The sequence below is a fragment of the Chrysemys picta genome, chromosome 23 (genome assembly GCF_011386835.1).
Source record: "Chrysemys picta bellii isolate R12L10 chromosome 23, ASM1138683v2, whole genome shotgun sequence".
Classification (NCBI taxonomy): domain Eukaryota; kingdom Metazoa; phylum Chordata; order Testudines; family Emydidae; genus Chrysemys; species Chrysemys picta.
In genome coordinates, this window is record NC_088813.1 from 17259498 (window position 1) to 17286514 (window position 27017).

At 49.5% G+C, this 27017-nt stretch overlaps 1 protein-coding gene across 2 annotated transcripts in view; it reads right to left on the reverse strand.

The window, feature by feature from the left end:
• COL8A2 (collagen type VIII alpha 2 chain) overlaps positions 1-27017 on the reverse strand; it is a 142550-nt gene that overhangs the window by 67449 nt on the left and 48084 nt on the right. The gene's annotated exons all lie outside the window — the stretch shown is intronic.

Genomic DNA, 27017 nt, shown 5'->3' on the forward strand with positions numbered 1-27017 from the left:
TTACCCACCTTTGTTTGAGGTCCTCTGGTGAAACGTGCTTAGGAAGAAGAGGGATGTTGCCCAGGAACAAGAAGCAGTATGAGAGAAGGGTGGAGAGAAGGGATGGGCTTTTGGTTAAGGCCCAGTTCTGGGACTCAGCAGATCGGTTTTCCCTTCCTGATTCTGCCACAGGGACCCTGTATGCCCTTGGGCAAGTCACTTACTCTCTCTGTGCCTTGGATCGCCAGCTGGAAAATGGGGATAGCGCTCCTGCCTTTGTTGGTCCTGTCTCTTTAGACTGTAAAACCTTCAGGGAAAGGAGCGCCTCTCCACCACCCAGCACAAGGGGCCTTGTGCTTCTGCGGCACCTCTAGGTGCTATCGTACTAGTACTCCAGCATTTGCACTGAAGCAGATGTCTGCAATGTATGAATTACGCCCCAAGAGCTCTGGTTCTTTGGTATAGCTGGACTCTCCAGGGACTGGGTGTTTTTGCTTTTCCCAGCCAGGGGGTTAACCACAGTGTCCTGACAGCGACTGCACAAGAAAAACACAGAGGAAGGGAAGGTTAATGTTGATTTAGGGCTTCCTGACCCTTTATCATTAGGTAGTGGCGTGGTACTGCACGGGAAATCTGAATGGAATCAAACCACTCCCCTTCGGCTCCCTCGTCTGCCAATGAAACTTCAGTTACAGCACCATGGATGGCACTTTGGGGGCTGGATACACCAGTTGGATCCTAAGGAGCGATGCTGATTTACGGCAGCTGGGGATCTGTCGCCTCCACCCTCCCCCATCTTCCAGGGCTAATACGAACATGAAACTCAACTGCTGAATATTGCGCCGCTCTCAGCATTGTGTCATTTCTGGACATGGTCCTTCTGAGAACAGCAGCAACATGGGGCTTGACAGCATATTCGGTAGGGCCGCCAGTATCCACAGAGCGAGGGGTTTCCAATCCAGACCACCCTGTTTCTCGCCTTTAATAGCCTCTCCACTCAGCAGCTTGCTTTCTTTGCTTATCTCTGCAATTACCCGTGATGGGCTGGCTTCCAAGCACCACAGCTATGCTGTTAATTCATGGAACAAGCTCCCTTAATGACAGTCAGCCCGTACGCGGAGTACGGTGACTTGGGTGGAAGTAACTTGGGGTACGGATCTTTTATTAGCTCCAGCAAATCCCAGCCTGCCGAAACCTTTAAATTGAGCACCTCTTAAAACCAGCATGATAAGATTTTGCTGAAACCATATGTTAAACCAGGAACCCTTGATTGACTGAAGGCTCTCCCTATACAATGTGAAGAGACTCCATCCATGAATCCTTCTTCCATCTCACTCACCCCAGTGGGATTTTAACCCTCTGGCCACCATCCTGTAAACTAATGAGATTTGTAATCTCGAAGCTCTACTTGGCCAGTATCCCATGTGCATACCCTGCCACTCTCCAACCCACACCCGCTGCAGTGAGACCTGTGGTCCCCCTGTCCACGATGTGGGACTTGGAATTATTTGCATGGATGCAGCACAAGCGTCCATCGCGGTGTTTTCCAATGTTCTTTTGTCTGGCCTAGCAGCAGCAGGCACTCCCAGGGAGTGGGCTCAGGATATCGCAGCTCACTGGCCCTTCTCTCCCGCTGATGGATTAGGGATGTGACTGACCAGTTGCAGGCCCAGGCTTGTGGTGAGCATGGCAGGGCACAAGGGCCAGGCTTGGGGTTCCAGCCAACTGGGAGTTCAGTTCTCACTCAGACCTGGCAGGGAGGTGCAGGCTGGGGTAGCGAGGCAGGGCAGGGCACAGACGGAGCGTTTATAGGCAGCTCACCCACTCACAGCCCTCTGCCACACAAGCTATAGCAGGAAGGAAGAGAGAGGAAAGCCAGCCCTGAGACGAGGACGACCTGGGTCCCAGTACAATCACCCTACATAAGGCCAAAAACCAACCAGGACCTCATGTAAATCATGGGTCGATAAAGCCTTCGTGTGTCACCTGACCTGGTGTGCGTCATGGAAACACGACTGAATGGCAGCACAGAGCCAGCTCTCTTTATCCCACTGGCTACTTTATGCGCCAGACTCCAGAGAAATCAAATCTGGAGACAGAACAGCCATTCTGCTCCTGTCCCAGCTGCACCGCAAGAGAACGGCCGTCCTGGGGAGGAGACGGGTGCCACAGGGGCACGGGGTAGAGTCTGTCGTAAGTCAGGACGGCCAAGTGGCCTACGGCACAACACTGAGGTCTCAGTCTCCCCTGCTGCAGGCTGGCTTTCTTAGCCACAAGTGATAGTGCTCAATGGTGGGGGAGATTCTGTGGCCCGGGTTACACAGGAGGACAGGCCAAGTGATTGGGATGGTCCAAAATCCTGTGAGAGCACCTGTGTCTAGCTGACTGATGTGGGCAGGCCGTGGCAGAGGAGGCGAGCGAGTCCTTGACTGACACAGCGAGAAAGTCCACAAGACTCATCTTGGGAGACCTCTGCATCCATGCAGATGATACCCCGATCTAACGGCACGTGACCTTGCAGACAGTTTCCCCGGCCTGGCTTTCTTGCTGCCAAACGCTGGACGTAGGCGCACACAGCTGGCTGGGCCTTGGACTGGAGCCTGAGAGAGGATCTTGACATGAGGCAGGCCTTGGAGAAGGCCTCCCCCGTTTGGGTTGTAACCTAGCTAGAGTCCCCCCCATCCCACATGCACACACTGGTTTCTCGCACACCTCGAGCTTTAAGACTTGCTGAACTACCTTGTCCACTTCAGCAGCTCACGCTGGGCTTGTGTGACCCTCGTCCAGCGGCCTCAGCCCCTTTGCACCTGTCCAGCCCTGTCTGAACACGCCTCCCAGGGTGCACATGGGGGAGGGCTTCTGCTCAGCTCAATCCACAGCGAGAACTGAACTCTAAAGAAAAGCCACCAAGCCGCACGTTGCTGAATTCCGCAATGCTCCGTGGCTGTGCGAAGTGGCGTCGGCACCTTTGCAGCTGCTCCTGCCCAATGGGGCTGCGAGGGCAGGCGTGTACTCACAGCGCCCCCAGCAGGAGACTGCCGCGCACGAGGGAGATTGATTTGTAAGTGCGTCTGCATGTTGGGCTTTAAAGAAACCCTTTAGCTCCTCAAACCTGGACAGCTCCCTGCAGCCGGCACCTTCCTTCACATTGGCATAGGGGAGCCCCCAGCTGAGTCCACTCAGCTGACGTCCAAAAGCTCCACTTATGGTTCATGAGAGAACAGATACCAGGGTAAACTAGTCCCAGGTGAGGAGGGAACCGTACCAGCCATCCAAGGATGCTGCGTCTCCCGGGGTGATTTCAATTCGCTGCCTCGGTTGCTGTTTAGACACCTTTTCCTTTCTCGCTCTGTAAATGAATTCAGGGTTTGTGTGGGAGTCAGACACGGGCCTACATGCTGTGAAATCTTCTGCTATAGAGCTTGAAAATGCCCCTCACTCCTGACCTGCAGCACAGCCCCCACCCCCGGCCTCACCCTCTGCTCCTGGGTTCCCACAGTTCAATGCCCCATAGATCTTATCTGCAGCCCCACCAGCCCCGCCTGCTCCATCAATGTGCTGCTCTCCTGGCTTGCAGGGCCCCTTCCCTCTAGGGTGACCAGATAGCAAGTGTGAAAAATCGGGACAGGGGTGGGAGGTAATAGGCGCCTATATAAGACAAAGTCCAGAATATCAGGACTGTCCCTATAAAATCAGAACATCTGGTCACCCTCCTTCCCTCCCACCACCCTCTGCTCTGTTGACGGGCCTCATCCCTCAGCTCCTTCCCCCCCAATGCGCAAGCGGCTGCAGGCCTTGGCCCTGCTCTGACAGCACACCCCTTGTCAAATACCCACACAAGAGGGATTGTGGCAGGAAACAGAGGCGATCCCGGGCTTCCTGAGAGAGGAGCTGGAGCTCAGGCCATCACAGCCGATTCATTCTGACGCAAGAGGCCATGTTTTCCCGCACCCCTGGGAGGTCTCCCGCTCTCAAATCTTGGCTCCTGGCCGCCACTCGCTGTCCGTTACCCACTGACCTCGGGAGGGTGACAAATTACAATAATTAGCAGCGGCTCAGACAAGCCAGCTCCATTTGAGCAGCTGAGAGAGGCCAGGGGCTGACAAAGCGATAACGGCGTCCGCGCCCGACGAATATGCCGTTAGAGCAACCGGCCTACGTGACCAAGCTACTGGTCTGTAGATAAGTCGCTAAGTGCCAGTGCCCGTTTTCAGGGGCACATTCCTAGGGCTGCTACGATACAGAGAAGCACCAGGCACGGGCCCAGGGTACTGGTTTCCTGCTTTCACCCGCAGGGCATTGGATCTGCATTTCCATAGGGTTTGAGCAGGAGGCGTCTGTGGAAGACCAAAGGAAGAGCTGCCTTGAGGGGTTGGGAGTGGGACTGGTTGGCTCGGGGGGAGAGGGTGTTGGGCATGGGAGATGGAGCCCCTTGCCTCCAGATCATGGGTTCAGATCCTGCCCAGGCTAATAGCAACTGAAGGCCCCATTCAGAAGCGAGGCCGAGCAGGTGTAACATGCACTGGGGGGCATGGATGGAGGCATAACGAAATCCAGAGCGTCTAGGGACGGCTAAGCCCTTCCCGTCTCATGGCGTGGCTGGACTGAGTTTGGGATTCCCCGGCTGGGTCCTTTGCGCTGGGTGCCCGCTTTGCAAACAAAAACAAAAAAAACCCTCCACCACAACTTTCGCACATCAACCCTTTGGAGCTGCCAGGGATCAAATGGGCCATGGAGACAGGCTGCTCCTGTTACTCTTAGCACGCGTGTCCTAGCCCCCACGTATGCCTTATTTCAACTGGAGTTAGTGATAGCCAGTTAACTAGAGTTCCCCAATACAGCTGTAAATGCCAATCCAGGACACTCCCCACAAAGCCGCGGTGTACCCAGCGCTTTTCCTTTCCTCTGGCACATCCAACATTTGCCACACCTGGAGGCAGGAGACGAGATCCCAGGCTATTCCAGTCCCTGTGCTCCTAGCCCAGCGTGGCAAGGAGGGTTTTCCTTGAGCCATTTCAGCCCTGCCTCTCCTAGAAACACCTCAGATGGGCCTTACCAGAAAAGAGCTAACACCACAACTGGAAGGGAGAAGTCCTTCCCTGCTACCTGGCCATGGCCGTTAACAGCAGCCAGGTCTGAGAGGGGTGATGCAGGGGAAAGCAGGGCCAATAGGGGAAGAGGTTGCAAATTTTAACCAACTCCGGGACAGCGGCAGATCCTTCCTCTCCCCCCGCAACATTCAGCGGTTCAAAGAGAAATAACCCAGTTCGTCCCCGAGCCAGAGCACAACGCCCCCCTTCAGCAGGGCGAGAAACTGCCTGTTGCTGACGGACAAGATGAAAACATCTCAAACATTCTGAGACATGGTTTGTCAAACTTCTATTCTCCCCCCCCCCCCCCTTGAGCTGCCAGCGTTTCTGCTTTCGGAGAGTCACAACCCTTTCTCCTCCCCCCGCCCCCGCCTCAAGCTCCATTGAAATACCAGACTGAGTGCAGCATTAATAGTAGGGTAGCTTGCCAGGTGCATATTTTGAGCAAGCGAATTATATATGCCAAACCACAGGTATTTTATGAGACGTTTCCTGTTATGAAGAAATTTTTGTGGGGACTCTTTGCCCCCTCCCCCTCCCAGTCCTCTTTTTTCCCCTCCTTCTCTCTCTCTCTCCCCCTCCCCCCCCCAAGGATGGACACTTCTTTGTCAGCGATTATGCATCTCCAGCTCTTGCCGAGCTCTGGCATGAAAAGGAACGGCTACGTTTGCTCCATGCAATGTTTGGATTAGCAGGGCCCCTCTCCGCCTTTTGCTTTTAGAGGAGCAGAGAGATGCCTTTAATTAAAAACCCAAAGGATGGAAAAAGCAACAGCCCCGTGGTCCCGACTGACAAGACCCCCTCCTTGGGCGGAGAAGAGGATCTTGCCAAAAGGGATGGCGGAGGGGCCTAAACGTTCGTTTGAAAATACTTGAGACTCACGGGATCCTGACAGCAATCACTCAGCCCCCTGGTCCTTCGAGTTCCAAGGCCGACAAACCAAGCCCCAGACAATGTTGCTTTGCTCGAGGACGATGCCCATCAGTGCCACTGCCCCGATTGTTTGTAAAGGGCTTTAGGGTGAAAAGGGACTGAGCACACAGGGTGCTCACAGGGATCCCGCGCCATCCCCTGGTGCCCTCCATCAAGGGCCTCCACACGCTAATGCGTCATCCCCGGGTAGGTCACTGTTACGGAGACACTGAGGCACCAGGAGGGGAATTCCCTTGCCCCAGCTCAGACAGCGAGTCCGTGGCAGGATCCAGACTAGAACCCATCTCTCCGGTGCTGTCCCCACAAGCCCATCCTCCTCCTCTTCCTGACCAGTGCCTGACACGGACCTCGCAGCCCCTCATTCTCTGCTCTAGGGGTCACGCGAGCGGTTTTGCTAGTTTCAAACGCCTGCCCTAGGCGAGGGGGAGGGGACATCCCCAGACGGCGCCTCCTGCATTACAAAGGGCCCCGTGCACCTCCTGAGCTAGACAGGCTCCTAAGCTGCGCCCGTCACCGTGACGTCTGGGCATCTTGGCTGGTGTGGTGTGCCGAGACAGAAACAAAAGGTGTGCGAGCCACGAGTGAGTGGGGAAGCTGAACTTCTCCAGGAGCCAGAGATGTGGGAGCTGCCGAGAGGTGAGCTCCCGGGAGCTGCCCCTGGAGAGCGGGGGCGGGAGTGCTGACAGTCGGGGAGGAAAGAAGCAGCATTTCAGCCTGGACTCATTTTCTAGCTGAATGGAACAGCGGGAGTGTGGCTGGCTACAGCGGGTTCCACTACCACAGCGGTACCAAGACTGGCCAAGGCAGAGCCGGGCACCTGCTGCGTCCTCTGCTTTGCCCAGTGTCCCTGGGGAACCCTCCAGCAGAACCAATGATAGTTACAGAGGCACAGCGGTGATGTCAGGGCGACCGCCCCAACGCTGCAAGGAGCTTGCAGGGCTGGAGCCCGGTGCCCACACAGGGCCATATTAGAAGTTAGGATTGCAGGCCGTTTGGGGCAGGGGCCGTCCTTTTGTTCTGTCTTTGTACAGCGCCTGGCACACTGGGGACCTGGGGCTCCTCGGTGCTACCACAGTACAAACAACAAGAATAAGCCTGTTCAGGCACAGATCACTTCAGGTTGCAATTCCATTAGATGCCTGGCAAGACCCTCCCTCCTCAACTCCTTTTAAAATTCCTTCCTGCTAGACAAACACAGACTGGAAATAAGGCACAATTTTTTTTTTTAAAACAGTGAGAGAGTAATTACCCATTGGAACAACTCACCAGGGTCATGGTGGATTTTCCATCGTTGACCATTTTTAAATGAAGATTGGCTGTTTTTCTAAAAGCTCTGCGCCAGGAATTATTGTGGGAAGGTCTCCAGCCTGTGCTAGACAGGGGGTCAGACTAGATGATCCCTTCTGGCCTTGGGCTCTATGAACACACACACACACACACACACACACACACACACACACACACACACACACACACACACACACACACACACCCCTTTCTGAAGAATGGTTTGGGTTTCAAGGTTCATCCCACAGGCTAGCGGAGACAAAAGGGAGTTGGGATGTGAACAATTTCCCCCACTTTTTGGAAAAAGTCATTTATCCTGAAACATCACGTGTCTAAAGTTGCGGGGTCTGGAATCTCCAAGTGGGTCTCACTGAGCCATCCGCAAGAAGGACTAGTGCTGGAGAGTGACTTTTTAGGTTTTGGTTTTAAATTTCTCTTTTCTTTTGTCTAAAGCAAGCTGGATGGTTTGTCTGGGAGCTGTCTGGACTTTTGAGAGCTCTGGTCCCAGTGGAGTTTATAAACACCTTGACAGGTCTTGCAGAATTGATAAGACCCTGCTTCTTATTAATCTGTGGTACAGTACTGTTCAGAGGCCAAGGTATGTTGTATAAACATAGCAAGAGACCGTCCCTGCCCTGAGGAATTTACAGTCGAAATAGAAAAAGACAAAGGAAGCATTACGCACATTTTACAAGCGAAAGAAAGCGATTAAGGGATTTGCCCAAGGTATTTCAGGAAGCCTGTGGCAGAGCCAAGGACTGAACCCAGGTCTCCTGAGCCATAATCTAATAACCAACAGACCTCTGCTGAGGCTATTGTCAGACTTCATATGCTTGCTAATGATATAGTCGTTCTGATTCACGGTGCTTAGAATCGCTATAAACACTCAGGTGGAGCGTGCAAACTCCACCAGCCAAATCATTCCCAGCAGGCGCTTCTCACCCAGAGATGCTTAGTACGCCAAAACTGTTTGGTCCAAGGAACATATGAGCATTAGTGCTGAAGCTCGTGGTGTTTATATAGGTTCTGTGGTTGAAACAGCTGGTTTTGCATCACAGAGCCTGGAAAGAATTTATATTTTTAATGCAATGGAAATTTTGCAGAGAACTCTCCCAAAACCTACAGAGAGGTGCTCACGTGTTGGAGAATCTGCAGACAAGTGGACATGAGCTTTGGGCACAGTCTGGGTTTGGAGTCACGAGTTAATTATAATGTGAACCGGGTCAGATGGGCAGTCCTCCCCGGGGGTGGGCAAGAAGGCAGGATTTAGTCCACCTGATTTATTTTTGGGGTATCCTCGAGCATGCTACCACCTCCTTCCCGACGCAAATTGTCTCTTCAGGACACAGCCTCACTCCTAAATCTGCACACATCTCTTCGAGCCAGGGTAGGGACCCCAAGCCAGGCTAGACAGTAAGTCACCACAGGTCGCTTCTTACACCACACTTGGCAAGTCTCTGGCATGGAAGAGATCTGCATCTTTCCCGTCCCCCAGCAAAGTCTGAAGGGACATTGCCTGCATAGTTTGCAAGGCATTGGTTTTTGCAAAAACAATGAGGAGTCCTTGTGGCACTTTAGAGACAGACACATTTATTTGGGCATAAGCTTTTGTGGACTAGAACCCACTTCATCAGAACATTAAGGGTATTTCAACACTGCAAGCGAAGGTGAGCCTGTAGCACGGACAAGCATCCCTGTGCTAGCTTTAATCTAGCTGGGTACGTATTCTGGTTGCTAGCCCAAAGCTTATGCTTCTGTGTCTTCGTTACTATTGTTACCCTTGCTTGTTAGATTAAAGGGGTATGCCTCCCAGTGCTCCAATCACCGCTTCACTTGCAGTGTTGACATACCCGTAGCCACCTAAGTGAAGTGACCAGCACGTCCCATTGTGACACTGATGGGCAGATATTCCAAGAAGCTCCACATTCAACATGCCAAGTTCTTTGAAAATCTGGCTCCTATGTATTCTTGCATAGGAATTCTGAAATCTGTAATAGGCATGTCCTGGGGGATTTTGGCAGGGAGCGTTTGTATAATTCCATGGAGAACATTTAAATTCTAGTAGTGATTTTAACCCTAAAATTTATCTGTGCTGCTGGCAAAATCCATTACACACGATGCCTGTTTCATCCTTATAACTTAGTGACTGTGAAAGCTAATCATCCAATTCCGACAGAGCGAATACATCTGGTGATGCCACAGACACCGAGTTAAGTCTATAGGGTGACCAAACAGCAAATGTGAAAAATCAGGACAGGGGGTGGGGGGGTAATAGGAGCCTATATAAGAAAAAGACCCAAAAATCAGGACTGTCCCTATAAAATCAGGACATCTGGTCACCATAAGTTAAGACTTCCCCCAGCCAAGCATGAGCAGTCAATAGAGATTGGTTCTTTTTTATTGTCAATTTCTTTACACACAAGGCTGGAAAACAAAATTCCCACAAAGCACATGCCACAGTCTTGGTGAAAGTCTGCACCAAAAAGCTTGCCTCGATAAAACAGGGCTCTAAAGACAGGAGAAACTGGCATGTAGCTTGAAAAAAAAAAAAAAGAAAGAAAAAAGAAAAGAGGTAGACCTGACATATTTCCAGCTCTTGCATGTTGAAGACAGGCTAGGGGGAAATATAGTAACAGAGAAATGAAATGCAAAAAGGCATTGATATACAGATGTGCACACATGTACAACATACGATTAGATACACACCAATGCTGAGAGTCACGCACTGGACGCACAGAGGTACAGAGGAAAAAAAAAAAAAAAAAAAAAAAAAAGAACAGGAGTACTTGTGGCACCTTGAGACTAACAAACCCTGTTCCCTCCTTCTCCCCTTCCCTCCTACCCGCACCGTGGAAATGTCAACAATTATTTTTCTTCATTTTCATTGAAGTTTTCATAGAAAAAATTTGTCTTTTGACAAAATATCAAAATCCAAAATGGCACCATAGGAGAATTATAGTTCAGGCGCCCGATGCTCCCGTTTTCCTGTACAGACTGGGCTCCCAGGCCAGCTTACTTCTCCCATGAAGCATCACTTTCTCCCTTCTCAGTGAGTAAAGGGGAAAGCATATTGGGAGTCCCTGGCCTGTTGCCTCATGGGAGATGTAGTCCAGCCAGGAAGCTTGGCCTATAGAGGAGAATGGGAGCATAAGGCCCTCCGCCTGCAACTCCCATGAGGCACCTCGGTACCATTGGGAATAGAAATATTTCTGTTTTCAGGTTAAAAAAAAAAACAATAAGTTTGGGGGTTTGGGTTTTTTGGACTAAATATCAAAATTTTCCACAGAAAACAGACACGTTTTACAAAAAATGTTCAGTTGAAAACCCAAGTTTCTATCAAAAAACAGGTTTGATGGAAAATGTTCAGCCAGCCCTAATGCAGAGTCTTTCATGGGTGTGTGGCAATGTCCAGAGTACACAGCACACCTGACACACAGCGTCATATGGATGTGTTGCAATCCCCAGTGAGGGATACAGGGAGATTCATGGCGGAGCATGAGCTGTAATGGTGCACGTAGTTGTGGGTCCAGTGACACACGGATGTGCGACATCCCCTTGGCGAGAGTGACACACAGCTGTGCAGTCCCACTGGATGGCATTACCTCAAAACACACGGCGGAGCAGTGATGCACAACGCGCAGAGAGTTGTCTGCATTGGTTCAAAACCCCACCCACCCTGTGAACGGCTGAGATGCAAGGACACGGCCTGCTCCCTGCAATTAGCTCTTCCTCTACTGCGGCCACCTGACTGCTTAAAAGTGCCCCTCGGCCATCCTGTTCCCCCTGCCCTGTGCCCTGGAGACGGCACTGCAGAATCAGCTATCGATAGTGGTGTAGAGGAGGCCCACTGAGAGCCAATCTATTTGCTAACCACAACAATTCAATGCATCTGCCTTGGCCGGCTCCATGTCTCACCATTTGACTGAGACCGAGGCTGCCAGAAGTTGGGCCTGGCAGTAACTGATGTGCTGGAGCCGGGAAACTGCATTGCCATTTGGCTCCTGTCACTTTGGACCAGTTGTTTGAAAAGAGAGTTATTTCAAATGACCAGCTTCATTCCTTCTCGCGGGAGCCACAGGGGCTGCAGAGAGGAGTAACCTCACCTGCTCCACGGGCGCCGCGGAGGGAAGCCACAGCAACTGAGCAGCCACAACAAGCAGGCGAGCCACAAGCACGCACACAGCCTGGCTGTTCGGCCGAGACAAAGAATGTGGGACGCAAACCCACGTCAAGGTATCTTCTCTCCGAAGGGCGTCTGTCACGGCATCAACCCGTGCTTCCTGACAGGAGGCCGGTTAGGATTGGTGATGCTTTCTCTGGCCTCTGGGGGCACATGTGCCATCCCCACTTTAATATTTTGGAAAGGACCTGATTGCAGACTGGAATTCTGATAATATTTAGCGTTTATATCTGACGTTCCTACATACATAATGTGTATGTGTAGAAGTGCGCGCGCACACACACACACACACACCTTACATATTCAACCCCTTTAACAAAACATTTCATTCATTCTCACAAAGCCCATGTGAGGTAGACTTTTCTCCAGCTCTCCCCTATGCCAGTGCCTTGCTGACCCAGTCTGCCCTGCAGCCTCCCTCTCCTTCAAATCCTTTGTCTAGACACTCCTTTTGGCCAGGCTTCCAATGCCAATCTGAAACACTCAGTGATGAGAAAACCGACTGAGAAAAGGAACAAACAAGAAGTGGATGTACTAGGAGTGCGAGTCGCCTGTGTGCCGACAGGACAGCCTTAGGTCAAGGTACCACTCCAACCCCACCAACGCCCTGTTTTGGAGACTTACATGGTGCCTAGGCTTTGTGCTAGCCCACTGCCCACAGGCGAATTTCACAAGATCTTTCACCATGTCCTCCTGGTTTCCATAAGAGCGAAGCATTATCTTTATCGCTGTATCCTCCACACAGGCTAGCTGGATCATTGTCATAGAATATCAGGGTTGGAAGGGACCTCAGGAGGTATCTAGTCCAATCCCTTGCTCAAAGCAGGACCAATTCCCAACTAAATCATCCCAGCCAGGGCTTTGTCAAGCCTGACCTTAAAAACCTCTAAGGAAGGAGATTCCACCACCTCCCTAGGTAACCCATTCCAGTACTTCACCACCCTCCTAGTGAAAAAGTTTTTCCTAATATCCTATTGTCCTCCGTGCTGTGTCTGCGAATTGGGACCTGATCCTGCAAACACTTAACATGAAGCCAAGGGATGGGGGCCTTACATTGTAAAGCTCCCTGGGACGGGGATGCATTTCTTTCACTTGCCTATAATGCACCGTGCATACCGATGGCTCCATAGAAAATTATAACAGGAAGGCAAGTGCTGTGATTCCCACTGCATGGATGGGGAAACGGAGCCAAGAAGAGATGATGCACCTTGCTCTGATCTCACCAGCACCAGTGGCTGCACACGGGCAGTGCTGTGACTGGGGTTCCACCAGTATAAAGCCAGATGGGGTTGAGGACAATGACTGGCCCAAGGGCACATAGCAAGTCAGTGGCAGAGCCAGGAATTCCTGGCTCATAGCTCCATGACCTTCCCCTACATCATGCTGCCTCCTTTGTGCACCACAGAAAGATTTGCTCTCAGCCCACCAGCTCCTTATGCAGCTTTGTGTGTTTGACCTATTACATGGCATCTCTGACTCTTACAAAAGGACCTGGAGGGCACCAGCCAAGAACTGAGCCCCATTGTGCTCCATGGGGTGCAATCGGATGGTAAGAGATTGAGATGGGAGCCTAAGGTCTTACAGTCTAAACAGAAAGGTCAGAAAGGAGGGGAGGGGAAACAGGTGTGTCTTGATTTGCCCAAACTCTCACAGCAGAGTGGAGATTAAAGCGCGGATCTCCTGATGTCCAGAGCAACATCCTACTCACTGGACGATGCTGTCTCTGAGTGCAGAAAAAGATTACTTGGGAGATATTGCAGCAAGCATTCGTAATTGACTACAGACTCTCCGTGCCAGTCTCTGGCCCTCCCCGGGAGTGCTGAAAAGTGCAAAGTTAGAATAAAATAAAAATAACGTAGACAAAAGCCCTCTCTTTCATGGAGCGTTAGCTGGGACTTAGGCTGTTACTTCATGAAATCCCTTTCACCTGGTGTTATCGGATGAGATTGCACCTGCACATAAATCTGAGAAAGATTTAATTCTTTTGCACTTCAGAAAGTCCCTGAATATTAAAGCAGCTCCAGCGATCACTTTCCCACGACACGCACTCCTGTTATTCCCTCCGCCCTGCTGCAGTACAAGGGTAAACAAGGAACGGGACACCGGAGAGAATGCGCTAGGGGGCGATCCGTTAAAAGCGTTCCCAGGACAGGGGTCAGGATCTGAAACATTTCACCTTGGAGTCACTGGCTCCAATGAAGCTCACATCATGGCCAGGCATGACATGTCTATACTGCAGTCAGAGGTGACCGCTGCATGCATAGGCAGACCTGCGCTAGCTTGGATCTAGCTAGTTCGAATAACAATAGCAGCGAAGCCCTGGCAGCATGGGCTGGAGAAGCCCGCCTGGGACCTGGAAACGTATGTGAGCGGGTACTCTGTGCTGCCACAGTTTTGTGGCTATTCTGACTGGCACAAGCTAGATCCAAGCTAGCTCAGGTCACACCTCTAACTGCAGGGTAGACCTACCCACAGACCTGCTCCTCGTGAAGAGAGGTGTCCCCATCACAACACCCACTAGGACGACACAGGAAGGACATAGGACTTTTGGCTAAAGGCACCGGTACAACTCCTACTTCTGCCACTGACTTCCCGTGTGAGGGTGGGGAGTCGCTCCAGCCTCAGTTCTGTCTGTAAAATGCAGGTGGTAATATTTCCTTCCTCTCGCCTCTTGCCTTTGCAATATCTCCAGGGTAAGGGCGGTCTCTTTCAGTCTATGTGGCTAGCACAAAGGGGCTCCTGGATGTTACCAGAAGAACACACATGGGTCCACCATTAAAGGCTGTCATAGCAGAGCGAGGAAAGGGTGACCGGCCCATGGAGAATTAACATCCCCTTCACTCTGAGATGTGGTGGATGCAAAATGGAGCAGGGCTGAATAAAGGAAACATGTCCTGCTCTCTGGGTAAAGACAGGACTTCGTCCTGTGCCGAGCCCCTTCCGCCCGTGCTACATTCACTTGACATGAAAAGGCTGAGTCACAAGTGTGGTAGTTTGCTCCCAGTTTAGGAACGGCTCTAGGTCCCCATTCATCTCAGAACACTCAGAGGGGCATGGCTGAGAGGCAGGACTCAACAGTAAGCAGTGGTGGTCAGATATGAAATGTATGGGTTGAGTCAGGGCTGTAACGCCAGGGCGAAGGGCAGGTAAACTGCAGTCTGTTTTCTTGAGCCCATTCCAAAGCCACAGCTCCCAGCGACAGCGGTTGGTTTGAGGAAATGGACGGCTGGGCAGGACGGCTTGGCGTTCTTCCCTTTTCCCTGAAGAGGCTTCTTTGCTCTTCGATACAGTATATTTTATAAATAAACAGAATTGCATTGGCTGGGCTCATTGGGATGCGCTGCTGCGTTTGTGGGACGGGGCAATGTTTTTGGAGCAGGTGTTAAGGATACGTTCTTTAAAACACAATTCTTGGGCCGTGCAGTCAGGATATTCGCAGCTTCCAAGAAAGGGAACAAACCCCAGACTGGGCTTGGCAGGACCTTGGCCCACAAGGAAGCTTCTTAACTTGGAGCTAGAAATAGCCTGAAGGGTCAGCTTGGTTTCCGCACCGCTCAGGAAGAGAAAATGCGTGTCAGAGAATTAGAACGCTCTGTAGCTTGCACTCAGGCAGAACCCACTCATGCAGGGGTCCTGTCCACAGGCTCTGCCTGACTCACCCCCTCCCCAGTGGATCAGCCCAATGAGCAGTCCGTGACCCCAGCACTATATGAAATGGGGTTTAGCCATTCCCCAAATACTGCAATTCCTCACCTTAAAAATAAATAAATAAAACAACCCAGAAAGTTGGCCTCAAACTTATGCGTAGCTGATTTCCAACCTCATGCCAGCCGGAGCAAAACTGCCATGAAGTCAAAACCACTTGGAATTGGCTTTGCTCACTCTCTCAAATCACACCGGGCATGCTGCAGAGACCTCCAAGCCAACTACAACAAGCTGCCAAATAGAAACACCTAAAGAAGGCTGATCTGGAACAACATCCGGTGCAAAGACTCTGCAGAACACCCAGCCACTTGAAAATTTTCCAAGTCCCAGACTAAGGACCCCACAATCCCACGCCTTCTCCAGAGGGCTTATCTTAGGGGGTCCAAACATCACAGAATTGAAGCAACCCCAGCTCCTCTCCTGCAATAGATTCCAGATCTGCATGGGCCACCAAGCACAAAACTTGAGAAGCCCTGACTGACCTTTCTATGCTTCGTAAATATAATGAAGGTTAATGGTGACATCTGTGGCTTTTCCCTAAGGCCACTGCACCAGCAGTGCAGAGATTGAATAGAAACAGGGCGTAGAGAAGGTGTCATGTGGGAACTGAAAGAACGTCAAGAACAACAAGCTTTGTAACAAAAACGTCAAGGTCCAATAGTGCAACTCTCTCCCAGTGTAAACTCCAATAACGTCATTCACGTTACACCAGGGATGCATTTGGATCCCTGAGCATCCCTCATTGGTATTATCTGTATTACACTAGACCTAGCTAGCCCCAACCAAGAGCACAGCCCCGTTTTACCAGGTGCTGGGCACCTACAGGGAGCGACTGACCCTGCCCTGAAGAACTTACGACCTAAACAACCAAATGTTGGGAGGGGAAATAGAGACAGAGAAAGGATAAGGGACTAGGCTGAGGTCACACAGCAGGTCAGTTTACTAATTGCTATTTTAGTGCCTTGTCACTCACGGTCCATTGGATCACATGGGGTTCTGGTCTTTGGTACACCAGATCCCCAGAAACAGATTCCCTCCCTCCCAGTCCCCATCACAACTAAAATGAACCAAAACGATAACTATCGACTCTGCAAACAGTTCCATTTTTTTGTCTAAGACACTAAAAAAATCTTCAGTTAAAATTTTGCTGCACGATATACACACGTTGCTGGAGGGAGGATAGATGTCATGGTGAAAAATGCTATTGAGGAGATCAGTAAAACCATAATTGTCAATTTTAATGTGCAACTTGCTGAGGTATGCTCTGGGTGTTCACTGCCTTGGTAATTTTCTTCACCAGTTATTCTTTTAGTTGTCTTCAAGTACGGCCGTATGTTATGAGAAACAAATCCCAGGACTAATATTTCTACCGTGTTCGTTACTGTAGGATCTGAGCAACATATTTGGAAGAAGGGGCTGACATAAATTAAGGATAAATATTGGCTCTTTGATGGGACGTATAGAAAGGAGAATATTCACGGTCTTCTGTAGCGTTGGCATTTCTTTCATTCTTTTGAGATTCATCCAGAGTCAGTAAAGCAATTCCAGTGATTTAAATGGGATGCAACAATTCAATTGCATGTAATAATTTGACTGTTAATCATACCTCTGGGGTGGGGAAATGGCAAAATAGATCCACTGAACAATACAAGTGCAAAACAGATGTGAACATCGCATTTCCAAGACTCCCTGTATCAAGTGATGCAGACTGACCAATCAGCTGGTTTGTTATGGCTCACGAGCACTTGCGTCCTAGGAAGCCAAAACCGAATGAATTGGAAAAGGCCGTGAAATCCAAAGGGTAACTTTCATTGCTTGATGGATCATATATTTTAAATAGCCAGTGGTTGCTGGGCAAGAACTCTCCATATGAGTTCCTCCAGTATCTTGTCTGTCACAAGATTTAAAACACATCCATCACTATCAAGTAATTTTATTATCTGGGCACAAACCACAGAGTTCTTCCTTCACTGTTTGCAAGAATTTTCGTGGTGGTTCTGATTAAGAATACAAAGTCAGTAATGCCATCTGTAACCCATCTGTGTTCTCAAAAGGCGCTCCATATTAATCCAAAGGATGGAAAACTTTCTGTACACCAACAGCCTCAGGTGATTGTGGGGAGTTGTCAATATATGTGCCACAGCCGTCAACTGCTTTATTAGTATTGGAGCTATTAGTGCACAGTTTCAAAACCGGGATCTTCCAGCTCTTTACGGTTGTCATTAGCTTTGGAAACTCCTCCTTCAGATGCTTCCAGCACAAAGCGTTACCCGAAGCTGCCTCTTGCGTCTCCAGGAAATTTGGAGCAACATTTATCAGCAGCTTTTTCTTCCCAATGTTGCATTATTTTTGGAGTTCCACATTTAAAATTCGCTGTATCCTATGTTTAGCTATTTTTCCAGGCTGTGTACCATACCGGCTTTCTTGTCATTTGGGTTTCTCTGTTGTTCTTCTGGACACAAGAGACGGCAAATTTGAGAACTGCTGCAAGAACTTATTCTCATGTAGAAAAAGCCAAGGTACATAATCTTAGCTTCCCAATCCCTTGACAGTGAAGATGGCTGCCTAGGATGGGAAACTTTTTTTCAATGTTTATTCTGCCGGTCATTTTATTTTAATGTCCTAGGTTGAAAATCCTGTCTCTGGTTTTGGTGTGTCTTTTGATTCCATTCTTCCCCCCGCTCAGTTTAAATAATATCACTGCCAGGTGATTGAAAGTAATTGGGACAATTAATTTTACAGCTGTCAAGAGAGCCTTACTGGCATGTTCTTCTTTTTAACTGACAGTTTCCTGTTCTTTTGGGCTTTCTTTAGGCGCTGCCTTCAAGTCAAACGTCTGTAACAAACCTGGCTGGGTCTTCCAGACTGATCTCTCCTCCACTGTGCAAGTCATTTTATAACTCCACTCATGGCTTTCCAGACACATTGGCTGTTAATCTGCTTGTAGATATGTAAATTCCCAGGGAGTCCATAAATCATTTTTCAGCTATTTGGATAAAGTTACGCGTTTCAGTCTGAACTCCCAAGTAATTTAAGCTTAGCAGCATGTGCCTGGAACTGTCTCATGTGCAAACAACCCCCCTCTTCTGATCTAAAACCCTCCTTTATAATACATTTCTTCTAGGAAGACTTTCAACAATAGTCCACGAAAGAAACGGATCTCTCTTTAAAAAAAAAAAAAAAGTCATGATTTTTGAGCTTGGTCTTACAGCTGGGCTAATGCTAGGTCTATACAGGATTGTCCATCTCACTGGGACTACTCACATGCACAAGTACTACTCAGTGCGAGTAAGGGTAACAAAATCAAGCCTTTAGACTGTTAATTCCTTGGAGGAGAGATGATGGGAGAAATCCAGGCCCTGCTGAAATCAATGGGCGTTTTGCCACAGACTCCAATGGTATGAAATTCACCCCAGTGACGGCCAGCCCAAGGGTGAAGCAGGACTTCAGCGGTACAGAAGATTTAAGTAGTGTCTAGGCCTCATGTGGGCAATCTGGCATTGGGCATTGCCTCAATGGGATTACACAGGGTATAAGATGGAGCAGAATTTGGCCCATTCAATTTAGCATGCAATACAGAAACCAGGAATTTCTGCTGGCTCGGGTGGAAATATATTTATAGCTGAAGTAACAGATGAGGCAGGTACTGTGCGGCTCAGCGTTTGTTATATGTTGACCAGGCTGCATACAAGGCTGCCCGGCAGCTAGCATGGGTCTCAAACACAAAAGACAGTGCCCTGGGTGGGGGAAAATGAGCCATGACATTGGTCATGTAGGTTCTTAACAGAGAACCCTTTGAGATTATCTGCTGCTCCCTAACAGGAGCGGCCTAGAACTGCACGTGCTGCACAACCATGTGATTACTGTGATAATATTTTTACTGCAGTTAGTAATAATTTTGCAGTCACTGGGCCAAATCCTGTTCTAATTGATTTGTATGCAGACCTGGAGTAAGATCACTGGCTTCAAAGAGAGTCGCTCTGGAGTGACACTTGCATGACTGAGTGCACGGTTTGGGCCAGTTTGTATAGTTTAATATATTAGATACGGTATATATACACACACACACACACACACACACACACTTTATTGTACAGGATGTGTGTAACTTACCCATCCTGTAAATTCACTCTATCAATGTCCTCCATCAAACTTGGTCCAGTTTGTTACAACTCTTAGTGTCTAAAGTAAATAATACAGTTGTTTCCACTTGCTTGTTGAGTGGTCTAATTCACACACACATACAGCCTGCGGGCAAATCTCTCGCTCAGGAGTTCTCAACCTGGTTATTCCGTCCCCAAGGGGTCACTCACAGGTGTCAGAGGGTCATCATGACCACCCTTACTCTTCCCATAGAGCTAACAAGCTCATAGGGGGTGTCCCAGAATCAGGGCCAACCGGGGGGGGGCAAGTGGGGCAATTTGCCCCAGGCCCCGGTCCCCGCAGAGGCCCCCACGAGAATATAGTATTCTATAGTATTGCAACTTTTTTTTAAATGGAAGGGGCCCCTGAAATTGCTTTGCCCCAGTCCCCCTGAATCCTCTGGGTGGCCCTGCCCAGAATAGAAAAGGTTAAGAGCCATTAATCTATCATGTCCTACCGTCACACTAGGCTAGGAGAGATTGTATTGAATCCAGGAGCAAGACACAAGCTGGAATGATGGTTTTTGAGGTAAAATATTCTATCCATCACCAGTGCCCTGACCATAAAACTCCATGTCTTTCCTGCCATGTTTTAGCCAGCTTTTGATGACTGGTTTCCCCAAAGTAGGGTTGCCACCTGGATTGTCCTTTCTTGAAGTAGCTGTCCCAGGAAGTCTGGAAAGGTGTTCAGCACACACTGGCAGCTGGCCAGTTTTATGGCTCGAGGTCATCTGAGATATTCTGGGTTGTTGGTACCACAGAGGTGGCGACCCTCCCCTAAGGACGTTGCTCAGGAGGTTCAGAGGGCCGCCAGCCTTGGGAAGAAGTTTCACTGATGTCAAAGCCAGAAGGGACCATTGTGGACATCTCGTTTGACCTGTTGCATCGCACAGGCCAGGAAATCTCCTCCAGTTAAGGGAATGCCTCATGGAATCCACACGGCATTTTATCTGGTTCTTTCAGAAAGACGGTTACGCATGCATGACTGACCATCAATTCAACAGGCTACTGGGCTAGAGGAGAGAAGGTGCCTTTCCAGTGTTTCTGTGGGGTCCCAAGGAGTCGGTTCTGAGAGGAGATTTAAGCCCTACTGGGAGCTCGTTTCCAGTGATTTTGGGTGCCTAGCCTGAGACATCGTAAGGGGGCCTGGTTTTCAGGCAGTGCCGAGCACCCATCCTCTGAGATCAAGCCTGTCAAGGTGTGTTGTAGGACTTGGCACAAAACACACTTAATGGGATGGCCCTGCCTTTAAACACACTCCGCAGTTCACGCTGATTAATGGATCTTCCCAGATAAGGTCAGCATCATCCCCATTCGACCTCCATCCAGCCCAACATCCTCTCTGGGACAGTGGCTAGAGAAAGGTGCAAGAACCCTTCCCCCCGACCCCCCCCCCCCACACACACACACACACAACTATTATGGAATAACCAGCCCACAAAGTGAATTTCTTCCTGACCCCCATTAGCTAGAAGCTGGTTTATACCCTGAAGCAGGAGGTTTTATGCCCCTTATATCTTTTATTTAATCCTATCTAACGTGACTGTGGATGTTCCCATTATCCACAGCCATGACAAATCCTTTCGGACTCCTACTTGGCTCTTGGCCTGAACAGTGTCTAGTTCTTACTGTCATTCACATGGGCACCGGTAATAAAGATTCTGTGGGAAGTTAACCAACAATTCTATTGGTGCCCAGGACTAGAGCTCACTCTCCCATCATGACATGACAAGGACCGGAGTATAAACCAGGACACATTTGGGGGCCAGCGTAGTCAGCAGTTCTGGCTCACAGACACTGAGAACAGACCTGTGGAGTTAGGGGGAACATTTCCCCCCCTCCAACATAACCACAAGCGACGGCAGATCCTCAGCTGGTGTAAATCAACGTGGCTCCAACCCATCAGAGTTAATGAAGCCAATTCACACCCGCTGGGGAGCTGGCCTTTAACTTTAGTGCATTACTCAGAGCTTTGAGGTGGAGAGTCGGGATTATGGGCTTGCCTATCTCATCTCTGGAAATGGCCAGCGTAAGGGGATCAAGCTTCAGCATCTACCCTATCAGTTCCCTAGGGGCAGCCATGGGAAAACAACAAGGGCCAAGAAGTCACCAAACCCCGCTGCTGGCTTGGGGCAAATGCTGGATAATCGGTGCCCTCTCACCTCTACTCTGCTGCTGGCATCTGCCTTGGCCCTCATTAAAAAAAAAAACCTTTAAAATGAAAACAAAGCCCCTGGAAATCCAGCCTCGCGATCTTCACCTGCCCAAACTGCAGCCAACTACTCACGCTGTAATCTCACCTTTTCTACAATATTTGATTCACACACACACACACACACACACACACACACACACACACACACACACACACACACACACACGTCACAAGGAATCACCCAACATAAAAAAAAAGTTATGGCCTGATCAGAATTCAATTGCAAATCAATACAACTCGCCTCTTCTCGGATGGCAACTCTCTGTATTTCTTTACATGCACACAGAAACCCACCACCGCCTCCTGAGTGGATTTTCCCCCTCTTAGATTCTTTACATCTCAGACGTTCTAATTGCTCCCAGACACCCAGACTGTAAGTTACATGGGAAACAAGCATTGCTTGCCTATGTAATCTTATTTGACAGTTGTGTGCACAGTGCCGCTAACAATGTGCCTAATGCAGACAAAGAAAATGTTTCAAAGCTGGTGGAGGGTTTTTTATTAATTATTATTATTATTATTATTCTTTAAGTCTAAATCACTCTCTCTTTCAAAGATCGCCAGTGCTAAGCACATAAATATATTCATGAGCTCTGTCTCATGGTCTGGAAAGATACAATAGTTAGGAAAATAAATTCCATATGAAATTTGTTGTGGTACAGTGGGCTTGGCATCTGAAACCCATACATTTTTCCCCCCCAGCAGATGCCTCGTTCCAGCTGTTGGCAGGAGAAGCTGGCTACCTCACAAACACTAGCCAACAGAGGGCTCTTCATCAGTAGGCACCTGATGAAAGTCAGCAGAATACATGAAATGGGAGAAGTAACTTGCAGCCTGTTCCCCCAAAGGAAACTTTAAATCTGTACAACGTAATCAGGTTTCAGGAGCAGACGCTGTGAAGTACTGCAGCCTTTGGGAACGGGCTGTTAGAACTTCTCCTGTGGCTTCCTGTTACTCCATTCCTGACCTCTGAACCCGAATGACTGTCGCCAATCAGTTCCTTGATTTTCTGCCCTTCCCAGGACAAAAGTCTGCTGCTCCCATTTCTGGGGTTAGCAAGGGGGAAAAAATTTTGTTATGTTTCTCTAAGATTTGCCTTCTGTTTTGCATTTGCAGTTTCTTCAAAGATACGGCGCAACGCCTGCCAAGATTCCAGAGACGATAGCCGTAGAAATGTAGACCGTTTTTTCCCAACCAAATTCAAAGAAAACAAATGTCAGGCCAAGGGTTGATATGAAATAGTTTAAAAATGAGAAAAAGCTGCCTTAGAGCTAGGTTTACATTAAAATAAATTTCTGCGCGGAGGACTTGACTGAATTTCTTGCTCAGAAGGAAGAAAGAGAGCGGGGGGAGGGGAGGGAAGGGAAAGGCAGGAAAGGATAAAGTTACCTGCCAGTTAGGTGCGGCGTTCCTGGGCAGGCAGGGTGTGATGAGATAGGTCCTGGAGGAAGGGGCTTTGCACAAAAATTAGCAAGGTTTTTTGGTGAGCACGCAGCTTCGGACATGGCGCTGTCTGGTGTGCGTCTAGCTAGGTACTTATGTCTCTCTGATCGCCCTAGCAATGAGCACCCGGCAACCATTAAAAATTGGCCTTTGCAACACCCCAGGGAAGGGGCAAAGCGTTCTAGCCACTATTTTACAAAGGGCGACTGAAGCACAGCGAGATGAAGTGATCTGTCAAAAGTGATACAGGGAACCTGCGGCCGCTGAGCCTTCCTCATCTTCTTTGGGGTTCCTACGACAGTCCCTTCCCAGGACAGCCCTTTCCAGGCCCCTTGTCATCTAGGGCTGGAGGTTCAACATGGAACGCGCGACCTCCACAGTTCAATAGGGTCCAGCTTTGAAGGCCCCCAGGACCACTCGTTTAGCCAGGTGTGGAACTGACCATCAACAGAGCAGTGGGAAGGGCTCGGCACACAAAAGCAGCCAGGGCCCAGTCCCCCTCAGCTCCCACTCAGTTCAGTGGAAGCTCAAGAGCATGGACTGCCCTGCAGGGCTATGGCAGCACATGGCCTTTGGCTAGATACCTGGGCCAGGTAACGTACACCTGCGATGAAGGGCACTGCCAAGGAGGGGGATGCTGAAGGACAAGTCAAGTCCATGACTCAGCAGGGGTCAGGCCCTGAGTTAACAGATGCATTTCAGCGGTCTCTCTCCCTTACCCCAGTCTGAATCCATTCAGCTCCATGGAGTGACTCCTGATTTCACACCAGGCCAAGTGGCTAGTCACACACAAAGAACGGAACTAGATACTTTACCGGCTCTGTGATTGTGGGTGAGGTGGGGGGGATTGTCAGAAATCTTGGCACCCTGAGCATACTGGGCATGGCTCAGAGCACCCCCAGAAATTTCTAGGGCTACAGATCAGCAAGGTGCTCATCTAGGGTATGTGGTCTCTGGTAACGGCCATGCTACCAGGTATATTAAAATGTACCCCATAGCTTCAGTACAAAACAAAGATCTATTGCTAAAGTCTCTGCGACAAAAGGTGCAAAATGAATTAATGTAACCAGCAGGTTCTGTTCTACTGCTGTCATGTACTAAAACGACATGGTCAAGTTCATTTACCACCATTCATGTTTTTCACAGAGTTACACTGAGTTCGGTCCAGACTCTGCTCTCCATGACACCCGTGTAAATGCAGATTAACTTCAATGCAGTTGCTATGGATTTATGGCATCACACTTGATGCTTCTCTCCTTTACCAGGTTCATACCTCTGTGACTTCAATGGAGCTCCTTCTGAATTACACCTTCCTCAGAGAGATCAGAATCAGACCCATAGCTGCTACACAACCATAGATACCACCAACTCAGTTTGAACTCTGTTCTCAATTCTCTACAGACCAACAGCTCCCAGATTCCTGTTCAGCTGGATATCAGATTCATAGCTCCCTGAAAATGGTAAGTGTAGATGGTGAAGGCTGGGAGACATGGAATAAATATTTCCAGTTGAGTTTGCTGCAATCTTTGCAGCTCCAAGGCTTTGAAACACCAGTGCACCCTTCTGATGCACTATCACAGAGCTGCAGTCCCTTCGGATGCCTTGTGAAAGGAAAGCAATACATGGAAAGCCAATTCTAGAGGCAGTACAAGGCTCACTCTATAAAATGGCAATGTGTGAATGTGTCACTTTTTGGGGAGGTCACATGTTCAATAATTCTTTTCTCCCCATGTCCTACATTCAATAATCCTTCCTCCCCTATGTGACATTTACTAATCACATGTGCAATAATCCGCTCTGTGCATCATGCAGGCAGAACCTCTTGTCTTCCGACTGTGTATGTTACAGGCTCTCATGTCATGGACAAGTTGCAGTGGATTTACACAGCTTATAGCCCTCTGTTTGTGCAGAAGGTGCGCTTCATCCCCCAGATAACCGGCTCTCACGAGCTAGATATTAACTCCCAACACCAACGTTAGCCCCGAGGCTACAGTGCTAATCTCCGAGTTCTGCTCTTGTTTCAAAACGGCAGCACATTCAAGCCAATGTTTTCACCAGTGGCCACGGATCCCAGATGCCTCAATATCTGGATGCTCAACTACAGACCCATTGGGCTGGATTTTCTTTTCGGAGATATCCTATCTCCTAGAACTGGAAGGGACCCCGAAAGGTCATCGAGTCCAGCCCCCTGCCTTCACTAGCAGGACCAAGTACTGATTTTGCCCCAGATCCCTAAGTGGCCCCCTCAAGGATTGAACTCACAACCCTGGGTTTAGCAGGCCAATGCTCAAACCACTGAGCTATCCCTGCCCCCCAGCTATGCTGAGCAACAGCCATCCCAGGGGAAGTCAGGGGGAGCTGTGGGTGCTTACTGCTCTCTGAAAATCAGGCTCCGTGAAGGCATTTCAAGTTGGGATCCGTGCACTCCTCGGCCACCTTTGACTATGCTGTCCTCAGCGTCTGTGAGGGCAGCGAGACCAAGACGAGTTGCTTGCAAAAGGGCACCCAACCTTTGCAGTGCTGAGGGCTGCAATGGCATCTTTCCTAGGGTCCCCTGTCCCCCGTTAGAACTGCACATAGATTTATGGAAAGTAAGTGTGGTAGATTGGGAAGGTGCCTTCAAATTCAGTACAGAATCTGCTTGCAGCAAGGTGGAGCTGGGACCTTTGGGTGCTCCAGGATGCACCTGGAAGGTGGCCTTGTAGAACCACTTGGAGAGAGCTGGAGGGGCAGTGGGGCTGGGGATGCTGGAGATCTGCTGCCATCTTGAGAGGGGGATGTGAACAGCACAGTAAAACCTTGGGGGTGGAGAGAGGTAATTTCACCCAGCTATGCACGTAGCGCCTCCCAGCGGCTGTGCCTATGTGGTACTGTAGGGTGGTACAGACTGACTATCAGTGGGATGGATCATGCTGGGAGACCCTTTGTGGGTGGACTTGGTAGATAAAGCTCCAGATAAAGGAAAGCAGAGACAGGCACAGTTTTTACCTGGAAATGCACAAGGGCTAATTAGCAACTGTTGATGGTTTCCAAACTCTGACCCCAGCGAGTGGAGAGGGCACCACGGATCCAGAACCCTACTCTGCCTTGCAACCCTCGGACCTAGCCATAAGGCACGGACAAATGGAAGATGTGAACAAACTGGAGAAAGTCCAGAGAAGAGCAACAAAAATGATTAAAGGTCTAGAAAACATGACCTGTGAGGGAAGATTAAAAAAACTGGATTTGTTTAGTCTGGAAAAGAGAAGACTGAGAGGGGACATAACAGTTTTCAAGTACATAAAAGGTTGTTACAAGGAGGAGGGAGAAAATTGTTCTCCTTAACCTCTGAGGATAGGACAAGAAGCAATGGGCTTAAATTGCAGCAAGGGCGGTTTAGGGACATTAGGAAAAACTTCCTAACTGTCAGGGTGGTGAAGCAGTGGAATAAATTGCCCAGGGAGGTTGTGGAATCTCCATCATTGGGGATTTTTAAGAGAATGTTAGACAAACACCTGTCAGGGATGGTCTAGATAATACTTAGTCCTGCCTTGAGTGCAGGGAATGGGATTATAAGACTTCTCGAGGTCCCTTCCAGTTCTATGATTCTATAAGGAAGGGCCATGATTGGGTAGCAACTGGGCCACGATGGTGAAGCCTTTACTCAGTCCAACTCTCATTGGCCGGACCGGGTGTCTCGCCCAAGTAAGGATCCAGGACAAACCCAGACAGCCTGTTTCTCAAACCCCCAAACGCTCTGTTGCTTCCAGTGGATGTGCCCAGAAAAACAACCCCCTCCCCCCAATCTCTTTTTCCACCCTGCAATCTTAGCTGCTTCCAGCCATTTCAGACAGGGTCAAGGCTCCCAAAACTTTGCCCAGCCAAGGAGCTAGTGCCAGCAGTTTTCTCAGAGCCCACCTAACCAGTGTAACCTGGAGCCACAGTTTTCAGTACAGAGACCGTGTGGTACAGAGATCAAGGGCTGCACCAGAGAACCCCCAGAAAAAGCACAGCTCAATTTAAACACCACTAATCGGAAGGAAGGTTCAAGAGAGACGGAAGGT